The sequence below is a fragment of the Amborella trichopoda genome, chromosome 10 (genome assembly GCF_054954075.1).
Source record: "Amborella trichopoda isolate Santa Cruz 75 chromosome 10, AtrichopodaSantaCruz75HAP2 v2.0, whole genome shotgun sequence".
NCBI lineage: Eukaryota > Viridiplantae > Streptophyta > Magnoliopsida > Amborellales > Amborellaceae > Amborella > Amborella trichopoda.
In genome coordinates, this window is record NC_142345.1 from 32,022,791 (window position 1) to 32,036,687 (window position 13,897).

Consider the following 13,897-nt stretch of genomic DNA (forward strand, 5'->3'; position numbering starts at 1 on the left):
TTGTGATTTTCTATCACCATTAACAATCTCAACCTTGATAGTATATCACCTACTTACCTTACCGAACTTCAGTGAAAAGAATTATTATTGATTTCTTCTAATTTGCCTCCATTGCCGAATTTTCACAAACACTTCACCTCAATATTTATCCACCTCAAACCATGTATCCGTCAAATTTCGCTATTATAGTGCACAAAACCACATGCTCGGATACTACTTGTTGGAGATTCAAATACTTGAAACCCCAAATTAGCCATTCATCGAGAAGATCACATACTCAAATACAAAATATGTAAAATTAACAATTTGATAACAAGCTCAAGGAATCATGTGCAACAATTTAGAAAAAATAAATAAAAGATAGAATCACCAATCATGAGAGGAAATACAAGAGACAAATCACAAGACCAAAGATAGCCTAGTTCACCCTGGAGGGCTGCGTCCAAGGGCAAGCGGTAAGTATATTTCGACTATCAAAGGGAAATTTACAACTACAACACCAAATTTAACATGGTTCACCCTATAGGGCTACGTCAACAGCTAAGCTGACAAGTAAATTTTACTGCCACAGATAAATTTACAAGAAGGATACAGTGTTACCTCAATGGAGAAAACATGTGAAAATCAACACCAAATTACTCTCTTGAAAGCGCCCAAAATCCACAATTTACACCGTGATTCTATCCAAGAAAATGAGCAACACAAACTAATATAATATTTCCATTAAAAGGGATAAGAAAGCACCTTCCTCACTTCTTTGCCTTTTTCCCATTACCAAAAGAAACCCTAACCTTTTCTATAGAGAGAGAGAAGCAAAAACCAAGAGGGCAAAATCGTAGGCCCTAAATAAGTTGTTTACAACTTTTATCTAAGCCACTTTTTTTTTTAATAAAAACAAAAATCCTTAACAAATATGTAAAAAAATAAATGCGTCCAAGGTGATTTTCTATCACCATAAACAACCTCCACCTTGATAGCAAATCACCAACTCCTCTTGTTGACCTTCATTGAATAGATTTCTTGATTTCTTCTAAAATGCTACTATTGTAGAATTTTCATAAACACCTTGCCTACATATTTCCCCACCTCAAACCATGTATCCATCAAATTTTGCTATTTCTCCCAAATTTATTGCTCAAAAGATATTACTCTGATACCACTTGTTGGATATTCGAATACCAGAAACCCCAAATTCCGTTCACCAAATATCACACACTCAAACCCAAAATAGGTAAAATCGATTGTCCAATAGCAAGCTTAATAATCATGTGCAACAATTTAGAAAAAAATAAATAAGTGATGGAATTACCAATCATGAGTGGAAATAAAAGAGACAAACAACAAGAACAAATTTAACGTGGTTCACCCTATAGGGCTCGTGCACAGGCAAGCCGACAAGTAAAATTCCACTATCGAAAATAAATTTATAATAATGATATAATGTTATCTTAATGGAGAAAATCAGTGAAAATCATCACCAAAATACATTCTTGAACCACCAAAAACCCACAATTTTCCCCATGATTCTCTTCGCATTATCCAATACTTAAGCAATATGAGCTCATATAATATCTTCATAAAAGAGGACAAGAAATCACCTTCCTCACCTCTTTCCCGTTCTCTCTGTTACTGAAAGAAATCCTAACATTTTATAGAGAGAATAAAAAATCGAGAAGGCAAAATCGTAGGCCCCAATTGTAACTTTTACAAAATCGTAGGTTCCTTTTTTTTTGTAGCAAATTACATATTTGCCTTGCCAATTACAAAGTGATTCTCTATCACCATTAACAATCTCCACCTTGATAGAAAATTACATATTTGCCTTGTTGACCTTCACTACATAGATTTATTGATTTCTTCTAACTTGCCTCCATTATAGAATTTTCACAAACACGTTGCCCTCAATTTTCTCCACATAAACCATGCATCCCTCCAATTTTGCTATTCTCCCAAATATATTGTACAAAACCCAATTTTCTGATACCACTTGTTAGAGACTCCAATACTCGAATCCCCAAATTAACTGTTCATCGAATATCACATGCTCAAACCCAAAATATGTGAAATTGGAACTAAAATATGTGAAATCAATAATATGATAACAAGCTCAAGGAATCGTATGTAAAAATTTAGGAAAAATACGAAAGAGATATAATCACTAATCATGAGAAGAAATAAAAACGACCAATCATGACACCAAATTAACATGCTTCACACTGTAGGGCTACATCCATGGGCAAGTTGGCAAGTAAAATTTCATTTTTAAAGAAAATTTTACTAGTCGGATACAATGCTACCTCAATAGAGAAAACCAATGAAAATCAACTCCAAAATACCTTCTTGAAACCACCCAAAATCCACGATTTACCATGTAATTCCCTTCGGATGATCCAATAACTTGAGCAATACAAACTCACATAATCTCTCCATAAAAAGAAACAAGAAATCACCTTCATCACCTTTTTTTCTTTCACCCCATTACCAAAAGAAACCTTAATATATTCTAGAGAGAGAGAAGAGAAAACCAAGAAGGCAAAATTGTAGGGCCCAAATGTGCCTTTTACAGATTTTATCTAAGTCAATTTTTTTATAGTAAGAAAAAAAAGGCCCTAACAAATATGCAAATGACAAATTTATCTAAAGTGATTTTCTATCACTATTAACAATATCCACCTTGATAGCCAATCACATACTTGCCTTGCCTCATTGAATATATGATTGATTTCTTCTAACTTGTCTCCATTGTAGAATTTTAAATAACATCTTCCCTGCATATTTTTCATTCTCAAACTATGTATTCATCCAATTTCACAATTCTCCCAAATATATTGTACAAAACCTAATGCTTCGATACTACTTGTTAAATATTCAAATATCTGAAACCCCATATTAACCATTCATCAAATATCACATATTCAACCCCAAAATGTGTGAAGTCGACAATTCGAACAAGCTCAAGGAATCGTGTGCAACAATTTCGGAAAATAAATAAGAGATGGAACTACTAATTACGATATGAAACAAAAGAGACTAACCACAACACCAAATTTATCGTGGTTCACCCTATAGAGCTACATCCACGAGCATGCCGACAAGTAAAATTCCACTATCAAAAAGAAATTTATATGGTGGATACAGTGTTACCTTAATGGAGAAAACATGTGAAAATCAGCACAAAAATAACTTCTTAAAACCACCTAAAACCCTTGATTTAGCTTATGATTATCTTCGAATGATCCAATAACTTGAGTAACACAAGCTTACATAATCTTAAATAAAAAGAGAAAAGAAATCACCTGCCTCACCTATTTTCCTTTCTCCCCATTGTCAAAGTAACTCTAACCTTAAGAAGAGAGAGAAAAGAAAACCAAAAAAGCAAAATCGTATGCCCGAAATGGGTCTTTTACAACGTTTACCTATTGCACCGTTTTTTGTAGTAACAAAAAAAAATCCTAACAAATATGCAAAAGATAAGTGCATCCAAGGTGATTTTTTATCACCATTAACAATCTTTACCTTTATAGCAAATCACCTACTTGCCTTGCCGACCTTCATTAAATAGATTTATTGATTTTTTTCTAACTTGCCTCCATTTGTAGAATTTTCACAAACACTTTGTCTCAATATTGCTCTACCTTGAACCACGTATCCATCAAATTTTTCCATTCTCCTAAATAAAGTGCAGAAAACCAAAGGCTCTGATACCACATGTTGGAGATTTAAATACCCAAAACCTCAAATTAACCGTTTACCGAATATCACACACCCAAACCTAAAATATGCAAAATCGACAATTTGATAACAAGCTCAAGGTATCGTGTGCAACGATTTAAAAAAAATAAACAAAAGATGGAACCACCAATCACGAGAGGAAATAAAAGAGTAACCACTACTCCAAATTTAGCTTGGTTCATCTTAGTGGTTAGGCTCCTCGGTCTTGCCCTCTAGGTTGGGTCGACTCAGTGGTGTGGTCGCAGGTTCGAGACGGACCCAAGATCGGAGACCGCTCTCTCACGAACCGCGTAGGGAGGATGCGGGCAAGAAAACCAACCGATGAGAGATGAATTTGAAGGTCGCGAAGCTGGATTTACCTCACGTGGGTCTGTGATACGTTCAGGCTAGCTAGTGTGGGTGCCCTCTTAGATCACGAAGAAAGCCCCCCAAGTCTGAGACTGGTTCAGACTCATCTCCCTTGGCCTCCTTTCTTCTTTCCTGCGACCACACACAGACATAAGAATATCTAGACAAGTGGGTCAAGGGACTCGGGCTTGTCTAGGTGCGGGCGTATGCATACACGCACATCCGAGAGGAAAAGTGCAAAGGCGATAGAGACGAATGGTAGGAGGTGTCATTGGTTCCTTATCAATCCAGCAGCCTTATGACACCTTCTTAATGAGAAATACCCATGACGTTTTGAGTACATGGGGAAAGAGTAAAGAAAGATGACGATAAAGGAGAAGAAGGAAAGAGATAGAAGAAGAGAAGAAGATTACAGAGGAGATGTAGGAGATAGAAGATGAAGAGGGAGAAAGAAAATCAGAGATAGAGCGAGTATAGAAAGTGAGAATGAGGAAGGAGAGGAGAAGATGAAGAGAATAGAGATGATATAGAATAGAGAAAATAGAGAGTAGAGGAGTAAAGGAGAGATATGGACGGCGGCTTGTGCTGCCTTCAGGGGAAGGGAGATAGATGAAGAAGCGATACAGGCGGCGACTTGTGTTGCCATCAGAAGAAGGGAGACAGATGAAGGAGAGATATCGGCGGCGGCTTGTGCTGCTGTCCAAAGAAGGGAGACAAATGAAGGAGAGATACAGATGGCGGCTGATACAGTCGTCTGGGTTAGTGATAGAGGAGAGAAAGAAGAAGGAGATAATATGGAAAAAGGAGAAGACAAGGAAGGGGAAAGAGCGAGAAGGAAAGAAATAAGGGAACGGGGAAATGAAAGAGAAACATAGACGGCGGTTTACGTTGTCGTCCTGGGGGAGAGAAGAGAGAGAAGGAACAAGGCATAAAAGAGAAGAAGAGAGAAGAGATGAGGAAAGGACGTAGATAGTGGCTTGCACAGTCATCCGGGGAAGGGATGAAAGAAGAGGAGGGGGAGAGGAGAGAGGAAGTGAGACAGTAAAGTGAAAAGAAAAAGGGATAGGAGATAGAAGAGAGAGAAAAAAGAGAGAGAGGAGGGGAGAAGAGAAAAAGAGGAGAGAGAAGAAAGAGAAAGAGAGAAGGGAGCAGAAAGAGGGAGAAAGAGGGAAAAAAGAGAGGAAAAAAGAAAAAGAGGAAAAAAGGAGAGAGAAGAAAGAAGAAAAGAGGGGAAAGAGAGAAAGGATGAGGAGAGAGAGAAGTAGGGGGAAGATGAGAGAAAGAATGAGGATGGAGAAGAAAGAGAGAAAGAGGAGAGAGATAAAGAATGAGGAGAGAAAAAAGAGGGAAAGAGGAAAGAGAAAAAAGAGGGGAAGAGGAGAACAAAAGGATGAGGATAGAGAAGAAAGAGGGAAAGAGGAGAGTGAAAAAGAATGAGGAGAGAGAGAAGAAGAGGGAAAGAGGAGAGAGAGAGAGAATGAGGATAGAGAAAAAAAAGGAAAGAGGAGAGGGAGAAAGAATGAGGAGAGAGGAAGAGGGTAAGAGGAGAAAGAGAAAGAATGAGGAGAGAGAAGAAAGATGGAAAGATGAGAGAGAGAACGAGAAGAGAAGAAAGAGGGAAAGTGGAGAGAGGAAAAATGAAGAGCGTGAACAAAGAGAGGAGATAGAAGAAAGAGAAAGAGAGGAGAGAGAAGAAGCGGGGAAGGAGAAAGGGAGAGAACGAAGTGATGGTTGAGACTTGCCACTTTGGGAAAGACTCAGACCACCGTTCGGAAGGAGAAGGAGAAGAAGGGGAGGAAAGGCGAAGCAACGGTTGAGACTTGTCACTCCGAGAAAAGGCTCAGACGGCCGTTCGGTGGAGACAGAGAAGAATGAGAAAGAGAAGAAAGAGAGGAGAGAGAAGAAAGAGGAGGAAGGAGGGAAAAAGGAGAGAGGAAGAAAGAGAGAAATGATTATAAAGAAGAAAGAGGAGAATGACAGGGCCAGCAGCTTGACTGCTGGCCCCTCACCTCGCACGTGGGAAGAGAGAAAGTTACCTAGTGTATTCGCTCAGCCACTAAGACCAAGGGCAATGGGCAAAAATATTCTCTCATCTCTCTGTAAAGAACAAAACGACATTAATTGCAATAAGATGGAATTATTTACTAGAAGCAATCGAGAGTTACACCAATAGATCAAGAGATGATCCCCAAGCTAAAAGCCTCTCTGAGAGATCAAAAGAAGACCGTTGAGTTATTACATGCTAGGTATTTATAGACAACCATGGGAAACATTGGTGGATACCAAAAAATTAACCTAATTGCTGAAAAATATATTTTTTGTTGAATTAAATAAATGCTAAAAGTGGGAGCAAAATGGTAATTTTGTCTATTGCCCGTAACAAGCTGAGTAATTCCAAATGAGTCCCTGCCATGGCCATGAGTTCATGTGAACCTCTTGTGGCTGTCATGGGGTCCTTCCGGCCACTGTTCGGCCAAAATAGTATCAGTAACTTGGAGAGCTCAATGAGAGGATCATTTTGATATAAGTTTTAAGCCATGAATCGAGGTTTTCAGCTACTAACTCCGAGCGGCAAAATAGTGAAGATCTTGGGAGTTTTGGATCCAAGATCTCCCTTGTTTTTTGATTGTTTTTCTCGATTTCTTTGCTGTAGATTGACGAGCAAGTCATCCTGAACATTTTGCAACAAGAATGACTCAATTTGGCGTCTGAATGATCATTTTCTCAATTTAGGAATTTTGGTCGGAATTGGGAATCCGGTAGCCAAAAATTGCCTTTTCTTTGTCCCTGAAATACGATGAATCCGACTGTTCATCATGCGCGACGTTTGGCCTGAATGGAGTTCTTGACCTTGGGGTCGTGATGCATCCATTCTTAGGTCGATCGAGTATGCAGGCGTCATGATCCAGTCATTTGATCAAAGGGATTTTCTTATTCAAATTTCCTACAACTTTTACTTTTTCCATGGTGATCTTCTCTCTTTGATTTCTCTCGGCTCAAGCTACGCCATCAGGCGAGCCATATGTCAAAACAGTTGGGCCGACAAGATGAACATCCTCCCAAAGTTAGGGCTTATTCCGACTTGGGATGAAGGAGATACAATCATGGAAAATTCAGCCTAAAATTGGAAAGCACAGTTTCCATAAGTGGACGCTGGTTCTCCGAGGGTGCACCAGGATTGCGTGCGACCTACCCATTTTTAGTATGTTGGCCACAGGTTGGTTCAAGGGTGTTCGAATTGCTTGAAATTTGGTAATCGAGGGTTTTCGAACCTTCTGAATCCAACGGATGCGATCTGGTGGTCGTTTGAAGCTCAATAGGGCCATAGTTGCAGGGTCTCGTTTTAGTATGATAGAGGCAAAATTATGAAAACGAGCTTGGCATTTGATCCACCTTAGTCTTGTCGGATTGTGACAAGACTTAGCAAGCGTTCTTGCGGGACCCTTAGCCACGTTTTGGAGCTATTATGGGATCATCAGAAATTACACTCAACATAAGGGCTTATTGGCCTACTGCTTCCATAGTCTACATGCATTCTTGGTTTCTGTCGTCTTAGGTTACAAACTACTCTCTCCTTATGCGAATCGGGGATAACAAGTATCGGAAAATACACTTCAACACTTATAGGACTACATCCATGGGGAAGTCAGTAAGTTAAATTCCACTATCAAAGAAAGTTTTATAAGGAAGATACAATGCTATATCAATGGATAAAACCGATAAAAATTATCACCGAAATAACATCTTAAAACCACCAAAGCCCATATTTACCTCGTGATGCCCTTCGGATAATTTAAGTACTTGAGCAACACAAGCTCCCATAATCTCTTCATAAAAAGGGACAAGAAATTACGTTGCATACCTTTTTTCCTTTTTCCCCGTTACCAAAAGAAGCCCTAACCATTTCTAGGGAGCGAGAGAGAGAGAATAGAAAACCAAGAAGGCAAAATCATAGGGGGCCAAATGTGTCTTTTACAACTCTTATCTAAGTCACTTTTTTTTAGTAACAAAAAAAACCCTAACAAATATGCAAACGACAAATGCATCTAAGGTGATTTTCTATCACACTAACAATCTTCACCTTCATAGCAAATCACCTACTTACATTGGCGACCTTCATTGAATAGATTTATTGTTTTCTTTTAACTTGCCTCTATTGTGGAATTTTCACAAACCCTTTGTCTCTATATTCCTCCAGCTCTAACCATGTACCCATCAAATTTCGTCATTCTCCCAAATATTGTACACAAAACAAAATTCTTTGATACCACTTGTTAGAGATTTGAATACCCGAAACCCCCAATTAATCATTCATTGAATATCACACGCTCAAATCCAAAATATGTGAAATTGATACTTCGATAACAAGCTCAAAGAATAGTGTACAACAATTTAGAAAAAATAAATAAGAGATGGAATCACCAATCATGATAGGAAATAAAATAAACAAACCACAATATCAAATTGAATATTTTCACCCCGTAGGGCTAGTCCAAGGGCAAATTGGCAAGTAAAATTTTATTATCAAATAAAAATTTACAAGGAGGATACAATACTATCTCAATAGAGTAAACCAGTGAAAATCATCACAAAAATACCTTCTTGAAACCACTCAAAACCCATTATTTACCTTGCGATTCTCTTCGTTTGATCCAAGAACTTGAGCAACAGAAGTTCACATAATCTCTCCATAAAAAGGGGACAAGAAATCATCTTCCTCATCTCTTTTCCTTTTTCCCAATTACTAAAAGAAACCCTACCTTTTTTTAGGAAGAGGTAGAAGACAAAACCAAGAAGGTAAAATCATAAGCCCAAAATGTGCCTTTTAAGACTTTTATCTATGCCAATTTTTTGTAGTGACAAGTAAAACCCCTAATAAATATGTAAACGACAAATGCATCTAATGTGTTTTTTTATCATCATTAACAATATCCACCTTGATAGCAAATCACGTGCTTTCCTTGCCGACCTTCATTGAATAGATTTATTGATTTTTTCTAACTTGTCTCTATTGTGGAATTTTAATAAACAATTTACCTCCATATTTCTCTACCTCAACCATGTATTCCTCAAAATTTGCCATTATCCCAAATATATTGTACAAAACCTATTGATTTGATATCACTTGTGTGAAATTCAAATACACGAAACCCCAAATTAACTATTCATCAAATATCACACACTTGAACCCAAAATATGTGAAATTGACAATCCGATAACAAGCGTAATGAATTGTGTGCAATAATTTAGGAAAAATAAATAAGAGATAGAATCACCAAACATGATCAGAAATAAAAGAGACGAATTATACCAGTAAATTAAATGTGGTTCACCTCATAGGGCTTCGTCCATGGGCAAACGGGTTAATAAAATTCCGCTATCAAAGAGAAATTGACAAAGTGGATACAATGCTAACTCGATGGAGCAAACCGATGAGTATCATCACCAAAATACCTTATTGAAACCACTCAAAACCCATGATTTACCCTATGATTCTCTTCAAATGATCCAAGAATTTGAGCAACACAAGCTCACATAATCTCTCCATAAAAAGGGGCAAGAAATCACCATCCTCACCTCTTTTTGTTTCTCCCTATTACCTAAACAACTCCTAACCTTTCTAGACAGAGAGAAGACAAAACCAAAAAAACAAAATCATTGGCCTCAAATGTGCCTTTTACAACTTTTATCTACGTCAGTTATTTTTTTTTTTTTGTGTGACAAAAAAGTCCCTAACAAATATGCAAAAAGCAAATGCATCAAAGGTCATTTTCTATCACCATTAATAATCTCCACCTTAATGGCAAATTACCTACATGCTTAACCGACCTTCATTGAATACATTTATTGATTCTTCTAACTTGCCCCTATTGTAGAATTTTTACTCGTTGCCTCAATATTTCTCCCTCTCAACCATGTATCCCTCAAAATTTTCTACTGTGCCAAATATATTATGCAAAACCTAATGTTCCGAGACCACTTGTTAGAGATTCAAGTTATCGTTCACCAAATATCACACACTAAAACCCAAAATATGTGAAATCAACAATCCAATAACAAGCTTAAGGAATTGCTTGTAGCAATTTAAGAAAAATAAATATGATATAGAATCATCAATCACAAGAGGAAATAAAATAGACAAACCATAATACCAAATTTAACGTGTTCACCCCGTACGACTACATCCAAAAAGAAATTCCCTAAAAGAGAGTGTTTTCAATATCTTTGGTCAATAATCTAGAAAAATGAAGAGTTTAAGGATGATGTTGCACACAAATTATAGTAGGTGGGTGAAGTAGAAATGTACAACTAGAATTTTATATGGTCGTTGCATAACGATGAAGCTGAATAGAGTTCTATAAAACAAATGGGAGACTATCTTTATTATATGGGGTAAAATGTTGGGTGGCCAAGAAGCAACATACCCATAGGATGAATGCAGTATAGATGAGAATGTTGAGATGGATGAGTGACAAGATAAAAAAGGATAGACTTTAGAATGAATATATTCGAGGGAACTCATGGTAGCTCCAATAGGCGACAAGATAAGGGAAAATAGACTTAGGTGGGTTGGCCATGTATAGTGCATACCCAATACAATACCAGTTGGGGGTTCCATTTGATTCAAGTTAAAGGCTATAAAAGGGCAATAGAAAGGCCTAAAAGAACATAGATAGAAGTAGTAAGAAACGATACTTAGACTTATGGTCTTAGGTATAACCATTGATAGAGCAGAACAACGGGGCATGATTCGTATAGCCAACCCCTAATAGGTGGAATAAATATATGATATTGATGATGATAACAGAAGGCTCTAAAAGGGCCAGCGGAATGTCCAAAAGGACAAGGATGAAAATATTGAGAAAAACTATTCGAAATTATGGTCTTCCAAAGGGTATGATTCTTGATAAAGTAGAATGACAAAACATGATTTGTGTTCCCGACTCTAAATAGTTGGGATATCACTCTAATGATGATGATGACGATGAAGTAAAAAGTAAATATTGTTTATTTTTATATTTTTAATTACAAATTGTTATTCATCTTTGCATAATTAAGCCATAATAAATAAGGCTTCCTTTGATGTATAGGCAATACTACATTTCTGATTTTTGCGTTTTGTTATGTCAAGAAACAGTAGGAGATATGATAACGTCTTAATGTTTTTGCATTTTTCAATTATGATATTTGTTCTAGTAATTTTTTAAAATTTAAAAATATGTGAATTGTTTCCTATCCTAAACACAATATATAGATAATCTCTATATATCCACATGGTGCTTACTTCTTCATCACACCCGTTGTGGACAGGTTCTCTCTAGGAGCATGTTTAGGTGGTGTGAATTCACTGCACCAAATGACCTACCCAAGATAAGTGTAAACATCACTTTTTGTAGTTTTGCCCTTATCACTAAAAACAGGGATCATCATACAAGAATAGTTTACTGTAGCAGTTCACCCACATCAAATATCAAATTGTGTGGGATCATCTTATAAAGTTTCGCTGTGTGATTTAGATACCATAAATCGCAACAATGCATTGTTTTGATGTCCTAGTAATCATACCAAACCAATAGCTGGCCATCCTGATCCCAATATTGAAAAGCTATATGGATTGTATACTATAAGATCGTTTACTTTTGGTAAAAGGATGTCATAATACATTTAGCCATTAGATATGAATTCCAACAGCCTAACGTTCACATAGTTCGAGGAATTTTATTGACTTCCTTATACCAAAAGTAAATGATCTCATTGTATACAATTCCAAAAACTATATCACGGTCCCCATGATATAGTTTCGAATAGACCTTTTGAAAATGGAAAATCATTGTTTACCCTCCATACATTTAGGGAGAAAAATGGTGCAGCTTGGTCTGCTCCAAGCCTTCAACTATTTATGGGTGAGCCCCATTCATGGCGGATTAAATCTAAAATGCTCTCATGAAAAGATTTTATCGAGAGAGAATGAAAAATACAGTTAAACCTAAAGAGAGGCCTTTGAAATTTCAAGAACAAGAAGATGAAGGTGGTGACAACTTTGTAGATGTTTTTTTTTTTTTTTGGGGACAAAGATCGAGGTAGGATTCACTCTGGCTGTTGAAGCTCTTCAAGCTGTGTATGATTCTAATGAAGTGGTTAATGCAAATGCAAAGAAATGGATGCATGGTTATTTGAGCAGGAGAACTAATGCTTGTAGACATGAGTTTTCTATTTAGAGGGTGAAGCCTATTGGGTTTAAGGGTTGATGGGGCTCGAGAGAGAGATCATTTTTCATTAATTATAGATATTTAAGGCAGATAGAATTGAAATTGAGAAAAAAATCAAATAAAACATACAAATGAACATTTCCCAGTTTCAATTGAGATACCATTTTCTCTAGTTGCAATTGAGAACATAAAATTTGGAAACTCCTATTTTTTTGTGTCAAACTAGCCCTATCTTATATCAATTAAGGGAAAAATTTATATAAGGTTGCAACCCGAAAATGTAGAATCACAGACGCACCTCAAAAATTTATCGGATCGACATCGAGATGTATGAATATGAAAAAAAAACAAAAAATTGAATCCGAGAATAGTGCATCTTGCAACACGTTATCTAAACCATCCGTTTTCAAGATTTTCATATATTTATAGATCTACTTGATTTTAAGCATTTTTGGAATTTAAAATTTTCTAATTAGATATGAAAATAGATTTTAAGATAATCCTGAATTTTTTAGAACAAAATTAAATGTTATGATAAAATTTGGAGGTGCGCCTTAATTAGATTGTTTAAGGTTGCAACCTTATAGAAATTGGACCCATCATTTAATTACCATAGATGCTAGCAGACAATAAATAAATGTTTCACCTGTTTTCCATATAAGCTAGGGTATGTTTGACAAACATAAGTTAAGGTCTTTTTCATGAGTAGTACTATGGTAGCAGTGAATTACTAGTAATAACAGATGAATCCAAACATGCCTTTTATCTATGGGTGGCTTGAAGGTGGGCAATATTTAAAGACACCTTTTCTTTCACGAAGGCATTAAACAACTCACTTTTATGTGCACATGTTACCGTCCAAACCCCAATATTGGGGATATGCAAACGAACCTTTTGGTCTTATAATCATCATCATCATAAAATTTTTTTAATTAATTGGGGTTGGCTATGGTCTGCCATTCTGCTCTATTTAAGGCCATACCCTTACTGGGGCTATAAGTCCTTATATCCTTTAAATTACTTTCAACCAGGTTTTTTTAGACCTATGCCCTTGGCCTTTTTCAATCCTTCCACTTGAACTAACTCATACCTCCTAACAGATGTTGTATTAGGTCGACGCCACATATGGCCAACCACCTAAGTCTACTCTTTCTTATATTATCGCTTATTGATGCCATATCTAATCCTTTGGATCTTATAATTATTTTATTAAATAAAAAATTGATAATTTACCCTATTTAAAACATACTCCACACGGGACTTCTACTAAGAAAGTCCTCTCACTATATGTCTTGGTATTGTTTTTCTTCACATCAACCCTCCTTATGACCTTACAATAGCACTTATAACCAAAATGCCTCTCAAAAATAAAAAGTAAAAAAAAAATAAAATAAATAAATCAATCGTTTCACTCCATCTCCCTATATTTTTCTCTTTCTAAAGCTCTCTTCCCTTCTTCTTTGTCTCTATAAATCGAAATTTTCTTCTCTTCTATCTGATGTGGCTCATGTTCCCTTTCCAAGGGTTGTACACGGATTATCCTTGTAATATATTTTTTAATTTTAATAAAACGGATAGGAGCTCGTCGTCCTTACGGATTCACCCAA